Source organism: Anas platyrhynchos, chromosome 1, assembly GCF_047663525.1.
Source record: "Anas platyrhynchos isolate ZD024472 breed Pekin duck chromosome 1, IASCAAS_PekinDuck_T2T, whole genome shotgun sequence".
NCBI lineage: Eukaryota > Metazoa > Chordata > Aves > Anseriformes > Anatidae > Anas > Anas platyrhynchos.
The window spans coordinates 179,300,645-179,314,583 of record NC_092587.1 but is presented as its reverse complement, the minus strand read 5'-3'; positions in this window follow the sequence as shown (position 1 = coordinate 179,314,583).

Sequence of the window (13,939 nt, the reverse complement as noted above, 5' to 3'; positions counted from 1 at the left end):
ATGCTGTTTTGCTGATATTTACAGGGCCATCAGAAATGGATTGCAGATTAAATTAACCTCAGTAGCTGCACTGGGAAGAAATTTGAATTTACTGTGGTCTGCTTTATGTGTTTAGTTGGTCAGATCTAGAAGTGAATCATGACAGGCCATGTTCACATGAGGAGCATCATAGGTGGATAAGAGTGATATTTACTGTAGGTTAGGGCACCAAGAGATGAATCCTCAATCATGAATGTTCTTTGTGTAGGGGAAAATTTTGTTTATTGTGACACAGTGGTGTAGGTCAAGGTTTTTGGAAACTTCCTCTGATTTTAGATGTTCAGCTTAAAACACTTGATCATCAAGTCCTTTGAAATATTTCAGACTGGTTGTCCAACACCTACCTTTGAAACCTTGATGTTAACTGCTCCTCTAAACTCATATCATCTTTCTTTCCTTGTCATCCTTTTCATCCTTTGCATGCTCCCATTGCACCCAAAGTGTTTTTTTTTTTTTTTGTTTGTTTGTTTGTTTTTTTTTTTTTTTGTTTTTTTTTTTTTTTTTTTCCCATAGCATTTTTGTAGCATCTAACACAGCAGGGCCAGAGGCCTTGAGAAGTTGCTCAAGTGCAGAAAATGCAGAGGAATGCAAGCTACATGCATACTCTGATGAGCCATTATTTGTGGTGTTTTGCCTGTTTTTCTAATTGAGAGCATCTATGGATCTTCCTTATCAACAGGGAAGGCATGGAGAGCTCTGTGCTGAGCTGATAATGCTTAGGATAAACAGGCATAAAGAGATAAGGCAATCTAAGGAGGTAACGCTAACATTTTGTTTTCTCACATGGCTTTTCCACTTGCATTTCTGTTAGAGGAACTATGCCTTCTGACAAAAGCACAGAACTCTCACTATTCTGAAGTTCACCTCAGCCCACCACTCCGAAGACGCCTTGACAGGGGGATCAAGAAATTGATTAAATTTTCTTGTTGCTCCATGGGAGTTACTTCTATTAAAATTAGAAGCTTAAAGAATGATATGCCCTGCTTTCTGGTTCTCCTGTGTTCAACACTATCACTGGCAGGTTCATTTTCAGAAGGAACTAATTTGGGTGTTTTTCCCTCTATGTTGCTTGGAGCCATTATCCTCCGTTTCAGAACCCAGGCAGGAGGTGAAAACACCTTCATGACCTGTGCTGTGTGTGATGAAGTCACAACCATATGGCTGATTTAAGAAGCCTGTAACACACTAAATAAAGACTGTCTGCTACTTCTCTAAGGCTTAGTAAGCACTGACATCAAACTCACTGCCTCCTGGCAGAACTTTCTGTCATGCCAAGATGCCAGATTGTGGCAGATCTGCCCATACCCTTTCTCTAAGGGCAAAGGGAATCATTTTCCATCCCAGAGTAAGCCCTGTGAAGATTTGTGCTCCAGAAGACAGTGTTCCTCGTGTACATGGTGAAAGGACATTCAAAGGGCACGGACTGTAGAGACAGGAACATACACTTTATCAATAAACATCAATACTTTTGATGATTAGCTTTGCATTAGACTATGCTCCAGGCCTTTCACCCTGTTGTCAAAGTGACACACCTAGATGGCTAGATCTAGACAATCCTCTTATAGACAGGCTTCACTTGGCATAAGCAAGCCTGTGTAAAACTAAGCAGTGAAACGTAGGCTACATTCAGAACATCTTATCCATCTGTTGACTAGGTACCCTGGTAATCTCATCCTAGCAATGGTGTAATGGTGTTCTTCAGAGCTCTGTTCTTGTTCAATGCTCCCAAATCCAAAAGTGTTGCTAGATTTGCTAGATTCTTTGCTCTTGTCAATCCTTATAGTTTTTCCAGGTCTTTTTTTTTTTTTTTTTTTTTTTTTTTTCCAAGCCTCAGCTCTAATGTTCCCTTCTATATCTTCTCCATACCTCATTCTCTTCTGAATAGACAGCCTTTAGAATGCACAATAACAAATATTCTTCTTGCTGCCCAAAGGGCATCTCCTACAGACCCACAAGCCCCCAGAGTCTATATTATAACTTTCTTCTACGTACGGATGCTTCAGATATCCTGTAACAACTAAAATGTCACCAGACAGCAATATGCTGATAACTGAACTGAGCTTAGGCATATGGAGGAATGGGGAAATGGACACCGCCGCCCAGGCTAATGGAGGGTGTACAATCTCTGCATGAAGAGGCAGTGCCTCGTTCTTTGAATTCATGCTTGCACAAGGTAACATCCCTCTCTGTTTCTCCCTAGGGATAACCAAAGCTCATAGAAACAAGTAGCACTCCTGTGTTGTCTGCCCCAGATTAACATTGAATTTCATCTGCAATATTTCAAAATACAAAATCCACAAAGCAAACAGAAAGGGATGTCTCATTCCAGTAAGTTAGGTTGTTTTCATGATCCTTGGCTGAGACATGTTATTTTACTTCAAATATAGAATGCTGATTTCACCAGCAGCTGATGTGCCCAAGATATTTTTAGACTCTGCAGATCTTTGGAAATGCTATGAAGTTCTGTTCTAAAAAATCTGGGTCTTCACCTTTCTGTACTAGGAAATGAATGCACCATCATTTTGTGTGGAAAGGATGACAGAAAGAAGAATGTTTCTTCACCGCCGTTTTACCAGGAAAGGCCTTTGTCATATCTTTAAGACAGAAGTGCTACATCACTTGCAATGCACTTGGCCAGGCATGCCCTAAAAATCTTGCTTCAAGAAAAGCAATCCTGTATTCTTTGTGAATACTGGACACTTTCATAGGAAGTGGAGTCACATACAGGGATCCGTAATATAAAACAAGTATATAACCAATTATTATATTCCCTTCTACTCCTCCTCCCTACATTGTTCTTCTGAAAAGTCTGTGTGTTTCTAGATGCCAGGCTTTGGATAAAATAGATAGAGAACAGTTACACAAGCAGCACAGCTGGCAAATCTGGCCAGAAAGCAGGGTGGTGAGACACTTCTTGGGCAGGCTGGGAATGATAGTCCCTCTACCAATACAACAGTAGCTAGAAGAGGCTGTATGAACAAAACCTAAGCTACTTCTGAACCATACCTATGTGTCTAGAAATGCTGTGTATTGGAATAAGCACACAGAATTGTAAAATAGCCTGAATTGGAAGGGACCCACAAGGATCATCAAGTCCAACTCCTGGTTCCACACAGAACCAATGATTTGCATTATCTATGGTCACAAGTGCCTGAGACCTAAGCCTGTCTTTACCATATTTAAAGAGACAGCTCTGGCTGTTCTGAAGGTCAGGATTTATTTTCTGTACATGTGTATGCATACTGTGAGCATTATATTGTCATGGGCAGTGGAACTCATAATAAAAATTAACAATTGCTTGGTTATGTCCGAATAGTTGTGGTTATGCAGTTGATGCCTGTATGCAGTCATGGATACTCTATAAACCATAGATAGAAAGTAACTTAGATAACATTTAAAAGGTCAGATGCACATTGTGGTTTTGGGTTTATAGTTTTATGTTGGGCATGGCAGAAAAAAACTTGCTTTCCTAGCTTTTAATAATATAATTATAAAATTGCCTAGTGTTTCTATTTCAAAAAGATGCCTTTGTTCTTGCTTTTTCTACCCCTCACCAGCACATGCACAAAGAAGCTTCAGAGTTTGAACCATTCTTACTCTGAATGAAATTGAGCCAGATGTTGACTTCAGTTCTTCTGGTGTAAATCTGGAACCATTGCACCTTGACTAAAACTATTGAAGCGCAAAGCTGCGGGAGCATAAATCATCATTAAATCTGGTTATAATTGTCCTTATATGACATATTTTATACCAAATAGTCCTGTTGATGGACTAGGTAACAAGAGAAAGGCAGGTTAAGCAAGAGGGAGAAGAGAAAAGATTTTTCATAATGTAAATGTAGAATAATTTACTTAAACCATTAAACCACCATACAAAGCCATGATTACTTTTGAAATAGGTAAACTAGAATCTATTCCCAAAGAGTTCTTCAACAGTGAAGCAACAATGGAAATTATTAATCAAGGAGAAGAGGAGCATAAAGGGAGAGAGAAACATGTAGTATTCCTGGTGCTGCAGAAGTTTAACAGCCCCAAAAGAAACACAAGAATAGATATAAATTCAGAAAATGGAGCCTTTCATAAAGATAATGAGGTGCATTCAATGATTTACAGAAATGAGGAAAATTGCTTACAATTTTCTCTGCCAGTTTGGCTTTCTTTTTATCTACCAGAAATATTTTAGAGATAACACACATTACCGCCTTGAAGTTTAAAGAGGGATGGAGAAGGATGAGTTGGATTGTCCTTTATTTTGCCTTTCACACAGGACAATTGTCTGTGAGCTAAATCAGGCCAAGTGGCTGTATTTTATGCAGGTATAAATGACTGAGGGATACTTCTAAAGTGTGATTCAGCTGTCATATTTTAGATGTCTATTTTCAGATGAGATGAATTGCACTGCAGAAATGCTGATTTCTTCTTACTGACTATAAAGGAAGCCTCAGGTGACCAGCTCAGATAATAGGAAAAAAATAGGTGAGAGAGTATTTGAGAAAGACTGTATGAGCATATAATGAAAGAATGTGTCATCACTCTTTCACAGACTGAAGCAAAATGAATATCACATGCACCACTGCCATCTCATGTTTACTAAGTGATTATCTTTCAGCCTTCATGTTATCTTAGTGTATCATGTTAAAACAGCCTACCAAGATGACTCATATCATACACATGAACATGAGCACACTCATATGTTCTTCTCTAGGCTGTTCCCTCGAAAGCACAAGATGAAGCTTCTTGGGAGATGAAGAATTGTCCAACATTGTTATGAAATTGAGAAAAGAAATCCTACTGGGATACTGTGTGGAGTGTGTGAAATTAAGGCAAGGTGAGAGAACATCCTCTTTACCTCCTCTACAAGGATCAGAATGAGATATAGGCCTCAGCAGTACAGACACTTTCCCACGAGGGACACAGCCTGCTGAATATAAATATTGTAGGCAGTGAGTCACCAAAGATGATGTCATTGATTTATGCAAGGATTGCAGTTTGGACTTGGTGAGAGAGGTTTTCTCGTCTAAATGCAGCTAGATTGTCATATGCAGTGAGTTTATTTTCTTCTGACTTTATTTTCTCATGATTGTAGTATTTTTTACTTTTGCCTAACTTCCATTTGTATAGTTGGGTTCACTGGGTGAGTTGCTCAGGAAAAATACATTTGCTGGATCTCCTTATGTTACTTTCAATTCTATGTGCATTTTGTCCTGAAAGGAGGTTGGGTTTTCAGCAGTTACATAATTGCTGCGGTTGCTTATACAACCAGAGGAGGAGACAGGAACTGTTCTCAGTTAGATTTTCAAGAAGAGTCCAAAGTGAAAGAAATGTAACATACCCTTGACAAATGGTGTCAGATGGGACATCAATGTTTTGAAGGATGATGATGGGGAAGAAAGCTCTTTCTTTATCAGAATGATAACTCTTGAGATATCAGATAGGTACTGCTGATAGTTGCCTGCTACCACCACTAGTGTTTACACATACACACTTATAGGTATACACCTGTGTGTATGCTGGCTAAAGACAAGATCTCCGTTTTGAGGATCATGTATTCATACATAGTACGAATATATATGTATGCCCAGATGTGCTGCATTTCAATGCTTTTTTGAGACTGCTTTTGGTTTCCCTTTGAACTCTTCCACTGTCAGTAAGAAAAAAACTGCACTCTTGGCCAGCCACAGAATTTCAGTAGGCTGAAGCAGCCAAGACACTGCTGTTTCTACCAAGACACGTCAATAGCAACTATTGCCTTTCAATGTTCATCAGAGTATTTGTAATGAAGAAAGTGCCATCTCAAAAGTCACTGAGGTAGCCTCCAGCACAATACAAAGCAGTTCTGTACAGCAATAAGAAAAATGTTTTTATTATTATGGGCAGAATCTTTTTCTGGCAGATTTTTCACAAAACGAATTTTCTGGACTTAAAATGAAAAACCGTACTGTGGGCAGAAATTTGGCACTGGGGACCAGTTTCAACATGATAACTAAGGCTTTCTGATGTTTTGCTTTTATATTTACTTTGGAAAATTAAAAATAATTTGGACATTGTTAATTTGCACATGACTATACCTGGGTTCAGGCATGCAGATTTCATTTTCCCTGTAATGTTTCATTGCTCTTCCTTGGCGCATTGGTATGAATTTGTTGCTTTTACTTTGGTAAGGCTGCACTCATCAAGAAATGGACAATGTCCAAGAACTGGAAAAAAATACATTTAGCCTGCTTCATAGAAATATTTCAAACTACTTCATTACCTTATGTTTATTTCCTTACCAGAATAAATTAGCTAGCTACATATTCACAGTACCCATACTGGTGTGTGGGGTAATTCTTTCCTAGATGCGGGATCCTGCTCTTGCCTTTGTTGAACTTCATGAGGTTCCTCACTGCCAATCTCTCCAGTCTGTTGAGAACCTTCTGGTGTATCAACCACTCCTCCCAATTTTGTATCATCAGCAAACTTGCTGAGAGTGCACTCTATCCCTTCATTCAAGTCATTGATGAACAAGTTGCACAATACTGGAGCCAGTATTTTTTGTCCTTGGGGAACACTGCTAGCTACAGGTCTCCAACTAGATTCTCTGCTGCTGATCACAACCTTCTGAAGCCTACCATTCAGCTGGCTCTCAATCCACCTCACCACCCACTCATCCAGCTCACACTTCCTGAGCTTGCCTATGAGTATATGAGATACTTGTCCAGAGAAGCTGTGGATGCCCCATCCATCACTGGACATATTAAAGACCAGGTTGGAAGAAGTCCTGGGCAACCTGATCTAGTGGTTGACTTCCCTCTCCATTGAAAGGGGGTTGGAATTAAATGATCTTTAAGATCCCTTCCAACCCAAGCTGTTGTGTGATTTTATGATTCTATAATATCATGGGAGACAGGGTAAAAGTGTCAATTAATTCCTTTGATGAAAAGTAACAAAAGCATTTCTGCAGGCAAAGCAAAATAAAGGTTAACTGAAGTAGTCTGGATTTCCTTGAAAATCTGAAAACAGAAATATTTTTTATTTTCTCAAAAAAAAATATATCACCCCATAAAAATATTTAGCAAGTTTCTACAAATCAGTTTTGTTAAGATATTTTGTTCTCTGGAAAATAAAATTATTTTTTGCTTAATTGCCTGATTATTTAGGATGAGTTGTTATAGAACATTTCTGAAGGTATAAAGAGCAGAAAATCATCCAACTCCTTCATCATGACCTTTGCTTTAGCAGCACTTACACTTTTCAAAATCCTCTCCTTGGCATTAGCGCTTATTTTGTCTTGTGTTCTCTTACAGAAACTTGTAACTTATTTTTGATCTTTTTCCAGAGAAGCTTTGGGCTGGAGACAGGAGATTCTGCTGTGCATTTCCTTTCCATGCTGTGTTTGATGAAGCAGAAAGGCAATATTATTGGTTTGAACATGGATCTAAACCTTTATTGCAGAGAAATAAGTCCATGGGCTGGCTCCTTACCTGGCATAAATTGTACCAGCCTTTTATGAAATTGATGCAGGTAGACTTTTTTTTTTTTTTTTTTTTCTTTTTTCCCCAGAGCCTTTGTAATCTTAGGTTGGAAATCAAGGAACACCACATTATTCACTTGATGCTTGTGTTAATATATCCGAGAAATGAAAACAAACTTTGTCAGTGTTCTCAAAATGTGATGTACTTCAGAACTGGGAGACTGGGGTTTTGTGACCTTCATCATTAAATGACACTATAGTGTGTCCCAAATGAAGGGGCTGAGACAGAAGCAGAATTCTGGCATTTGTGGAGTTAGAATTCTGTCAGAAGCTGAAGCACAAGAGTCAAGAGTTCAGTCAGCCAAGAACCCCACTATCGTCAGCGGTGAAAGAGAGAACTACAATACATGTATACTTTCTTCAGAGGTTCAGAGTTCAGAGTGCACATCAGGATCTAAGAGTGCCTGCTTTTATCCCTTGATTACAAGGGGAATTTAAAAGTGATAATGTCCCTGCAATAAGTGCTTTAATCTGTTGGGAACAGTGTGGATATAAACTTCTGAGGATGTAATAGTACGAGTAGGTCCTCCTCCCAAAGAGGGGATGAGAAACAGGAGCTCATAGCTTTCCTTCTTTTCTTTGTTGGTGGAACTAGCAAAAAGATATGAATATTCAGAAGCTCACATCAGAAATATGGGACACAGGGACCTGTTTAGATAAATATTTTGCCATTATTGATCTACCAGTTACTATCCCCATTTTCAGCATAAGGAAATGCATCATGACTTTTTGTTTTCAAAATAGGATGAGAAAATTCATCTAAATCATGAAGAAACCAGTCTGTACTGGTGCTCTGCAGTATCTTCTTACTTCTCTTTTGTGGACAGAAATCTGGGAGTGGAGAGAAAAACAAAGAAAATAAACAAAAACAGACAAAAAACATGGGGAAGCTTTTGTGAATATATGTTTTATAGGAAAAACAAAACAAAAACAAACAAAACAAAAACAAACAAACAGACAAACAAAAAACATGATTCAGAATATATCTCTCCTAGAAATTTTCTTGTTAGAGAATTCCTTTCCCAAGCATCCATAATTCCAAATGTAATTTCTGGTATTTGTAGATACTCTGCATTATCATATCTGCTCCCACAGAGACTTTTGGTGCTAACTGAAGTGATAACAAAGATATATCACCAATGACCAAATTCAAAAATCCTCTTATTAAAGCATCATTAGAATGATCTTAGTTATGTCCTTGTTCCTAACAATTAATTTCGAATGACACCTTGTCTGTCTTTCCATGAAGGTGACGGTTGATAAAATGTCTGTAAAACCTGCCAGGTCTCTTTGTTTCTGTTCCATGAAACAAGTCCCACATTTGTTATATCATAGAGCAGGGACAGGAGATGATGGGTTGCACCGCAGGCAGGGTATGTTTTCTAGGAAGGTTTTTAGTTGTACAAAACTCTACCTTGGTTATTAGTTACGGTCTTATCCTATTCCATAACCAGGTGCAATAGCCAAATACATAGGGGAGCTGCCTGATTGACTTTAGGGAATGAAAAAAAAATTCACTGGCATTGTCTTGCCAGTGAATGAGGTATAACAGTGGGCAGGAGTGTGATGAGAGGAAGCCAAGTTTGTACCTCAGACTGTGCAGGAGGCTTTACGTGGTTGTTTATACTAGTCTATTATTAGACCTTCCCTTCCCAAGGTTGGGACAAATGCTACTACATGTTTCTAAAAAATATTAAACATTGCTAGATTGTGTATGTTATTTCTACCACAAATTAATTTGGTTGGGAAGGTGTAAAGGAGAAACACGTGTGTTGGCAGTGTCACTAACCCATGATTTTCTTAAAGGTTGGATAATCTATATGGAGTCCATGCTGTGCATGATGTATTTGTTCACCCCAAGGCTCTGCAGCTTGGCCTTACTAGAAGAACTGCAGATGCAACTCCCTGACATTAATGGGGTTACATTGGGATGGTGACCTGTCACTAGTGGGGCTCCCTGTGGCTCCATTTTAGGACCAGTCCTCTTCAATGTTTTCATAAATGATTTGGATGTAGGTCTTGAAGGTTTTTGAGCTAGTTCACAGACGATAACAAATTAGATGGAGCTGTTGACTCTGTCGAGGGTGGTGAGGCCTTGCAGAAATATCTAGACAAATTAAAGAGCTTGGCAATCACCAACAATATGAAGTTTAACAAGAGAAAGTACTGGATTCTGTACCTGGGATGGGGCAACCCTGGCTGTGTGTACAGACTGGGGGACAAGATGCTGGAGAGCAGTCCCACGGAAAGGGATCTGGGTGTTATGGTCCCAGCAAGCTGAACAGGAGCCAGCAGCGTGCCCTGGCAGCCAGGAGGGCCAAATGTACCCTGGGGTGCACCAGGCCCAGCACTGCCAGCTGGGTGAGGGAAGGGATTGTCCTCCAGCACTGTGTGCAGCTCTGGTGCCATGGTGTAAGGAGGGCACAAAGCTGTCAGTGCCCAAAGGAGCGGCTGAGGTCCCTGGGTTTGCTCAGCCCCGAGCAGAGCAGGCTGAGGGGAGGCCTCATGGCGGCCTGCAGCTCCCTCACGAGGGGAGCGGAGGGGCAGGCGCTGAGCTCTGCTCTCTGGGGACAGTGACAGGACCGGAGGAAATGGCATGGAGCTGGGACAGGGGAGGGTCAGGCTGGGGGTTAGGGAAAGGTTCTTCACTGAGAAGTTGGTCGGGCACTGACACAGGCTCCCCAGGGCAGCAGTGGTCACGGCACTGAGCCTGCTGGAGTTCAAGAAGTGTTTGGACGGTGCTCTCAGACACATGGTCTGATTTTTTGGGTGGTCCTTTGGGGACTGAGGAATTGGACTCAATGATCCTTGTGGGTCCCTTCCAACTCGGAATATTACATGGTTCTATGATTCATGACAAGACAAGTAAACTTATCCTGCTGAACCAGTGGTGCCTGGCAGAGGAAGCCAGCTGGAGAGGAAAACGGAAGAGCTCAGGATCATTTCCAAGAATCTGGAGTCAGAAAAGACAGAGAACTTGCTGCACGCCATGCTGCTGAAACACATCAGCTTAAGGAAGCTTAAGGAATCAGCTTAAGGAAGGGGAAAAAAGAGGAAGTTCTTTTATTTTCCTCTGCTTATGGTTCTCCTAGTGTGTCTGGTCTTAAACTTTGCAGATCTCTTTGTAACACTGTATTTTCCACAACAGTTCCAAGGTATCCTTTCCTCTACATGATGAATGACAACAGCTAGAGAACACAAAAATCATCAAAGACCTTCACAGCTATGACAATGAAGTACAGAACAGGCTTTGTCTGGGAGCTCGAGCTATGGGATTTTAACCATAAATTCATGCCTGAATACCACTGATGTGAAGTTTTATGAAAAACCCTGTTACGAAGAAGTAGAATCCTAGTTCACAACAAGGAGGGCATTTGTTTTATGGGTATTGCTTTATTTCCAATCTACTACCTCAGCAAAGTCCCATCCAGCATGTGCTAACAAGTGCTTTTCAGCCACTCCAGTTAGAGATGTCTGACTGGTCCTCACCTAGCACACATATTTTGTTGCCCACTTTGTATGCGTTTATTTAACAAAATAGTGACCATGAATTTGGAATTACTTCTGCAAACTTACACCTTTGATTTTTCACTGAAAATAGAGGTTCAAAGGCATTTTCCAATTACAGCCAAACTGGGAAGCACAGAAGTGCTCCTAAATTCCTGTGTCTAGATCTCATCCTCACCTTGCCCAATTCTATGATGCAACATCACTCCCTACCCCATCCTAGCTCACTACTTTTCATAGGCAGGAAAAATCACTGAGTGGGAAGTGAACTGAGGTGTTTTGTTAGCTGAAATTCTGCTTCTCAGTCCATGACTCCACAGCACACCTCCACAGCATGGCATAGAAGTCTGCTTTGGTCCCAACCTGCTGTTTGGCAGGAGGTCTACTGGGCACTTCCACTTCTTCAGAAAAATTCTGTCAGAAGAATTGACTTTGCAAACAGATGCAAAACAGAAATGACAGAAATGATTCAGGATATTAGAATAATCAGACTGGGATGTCAAATGAAGCTTGGAAGTGAGAAATGGAGTCACACCACAAGTCAGTATAATTCAAATACCAAACAGGGAAAGGTGGGAATCTTTCATATGCCTACAGCAAGCTCTGCTTCTGCTGTTAAAACAATTAATGGGATTTTGGAAAGTTAAAGAATTCTGTTGTCAAAGTCTAGTACTAATACTGTTGAATAGAAATAGAAGCGTTTATGAATAAATGTACATCTAAGAGCTGACTTTGTACTTGGGAGAATTTGATTCCTGCCGACTACTCTTCAATGATGTCATGATGTTCACAAATATTTGCTCTGCCTGTGAGCGCATACAAATAGTGAACATGATGTATTCAGTTTACTCCAAGTTTGATTGATTAAAGTGTCTGCAATGTTTATAAAGTAATTATTTTTATATTTATTTTATTTTATTTTTTTTAATGATGAGCTTTCTTTTATCTAACAAAACAGAACTGATGGTGATAATATGAAGTGACATTGGCTGAAAATTTGAGATGGACATAGTTCATTGAAAATTTCAGCCATCATTTCTTGCAACCTGGTATTTTCTCTCTCTCTTTTCAATGTTTTGAGAAAAGAATTTAGAGATCTTATCCATTTCTCCTTTACTCATCCATGTAGAAAATAACAAACTAAAAATTAGTCCCCAGGTAATTTTTGAAATGATAAAGGAACATTGGTTATCTTGTATATGAGTCTCTTTTTATGATTTCAGTGTCTGAATACCCATGCCATTAATGGAAATGGAGGCACTTACTTAACGTCTCATAAGACTGATCCTTTATTGGAGTTCATCTCACTTCAGTGGGTCACAGGGATCAAGCATTTTAGGACTGTAAAATTTCTTGCTCTCAGGTGAAAGAACAGGGTCAGAATATTGAGTGACTGTCCCCATTGCTACCCATTCACCAAGAGGGCCCAACCTTGCACTTGGTATGGGATTTTCTTCCTAAGAGCTCACGATTGAGGAGCCCATTTAGATAAGGATGACAGAATTCTTACTTTGAAATGAATGTTATATGTCAATAGATACTTTAAGCAAAACCCCAAGTTCCAGTAGAGTTCAACATACTTGTGCTTCAAGGTAATATCCATGTGCTTTGCTGAATTCAGACTGTGAATTCAGGCTTTAATTTTGCAGCAGGCAGGACTTCACAGTCTGGAGTTTAGTAACACACTGAAACACACATTTAATAGTAGTCAAGCTATCAGGCCACTGGCTATTTAGAGAAGTAAGTACTCAGAAACAGACTCTATCTTTACTGTTGTTTGTGTTCAGGGATAATTAGAAAGTCATTTAGTAACTTGTGCACCGACACAAAATAATTGATGTAATGATATATTTTGAACTAGTGCCTCAGTTGTAAGAGCTGCTTACACAAGGGCATATGTTAGATTGTTTGTTGAAAATATAAGTCTTTACTAACCTGCTACAAAAAACTAACATTAATTGTATATACACATAGAACTGACTTCAAGGAGCTGGGTGAGGAGGAGGAGAGAACAGTCAAAAGTGTCCAAGGTGATCTTTATTCTGGTACAATGGTGCTTTACCCTTTTCTTCTCTTCTGCAAATTACCATCACCAGTGTGACAGTCAAAAGATAGAGGTCAGAAGATAGAAAAGTGTAGATATAATGCTACACACCTTCATCCTATTCTTGTTACAAACAACACACTCCCTGTTCTCAGCCCCAGGCGATGTTCTTGTTTCTGCAGCAAGTGCATGGATTCCTGTGGAGGAGTAAGCTTTTATTTATTTCCTAGAATGGGATGTGGGGAAAAGCTTGATCAAGGTCACGCATGGTGTGGTGGTTCAAGAAGAACTGCTAAATATTCTAGGTAGTGACAATAAGATGTTTCTGCATGTGGTAGATCATGTTGTTGTTGTTGTTGTTGTTATTATTATTATAATATTCATACTGATGATTCAGAGCTGGGATCCATCCTTGACCAGTGCTGGTCAAGGATGCTTCAGGGGACCAATCCAGAACGTGTAAGAGAGACATCAAGGGAAGCCATAACGGAGGTGTGAACAGTGCCACCCACAGACACACATCACATGAACAGAATCATTTTCACATTATTTATTATTTCCATCTGCCAGCTAAAATTCAGGTACTTAAATGGAGGAGAAAGATTCTCCTAACCTTCACATTGTTAAAATCTTAGCAAATGCTTTGCTCACACAAGAGTCCATTGCTGGCAGACAGAGCCAGACCTCTCGGCAGTAGCGTGCTTCCCTGCCTGGACAGGTTTCCATGGGCTCAAGGCCTCTCAGAGTAACAGAGTGTACTGAGTGAAGTAATAACTTGGAAAGGGTGGAACATCCACTGCCTTCTCTGCTTGGACTTTTTTTCTGGCAGGCTTCCCT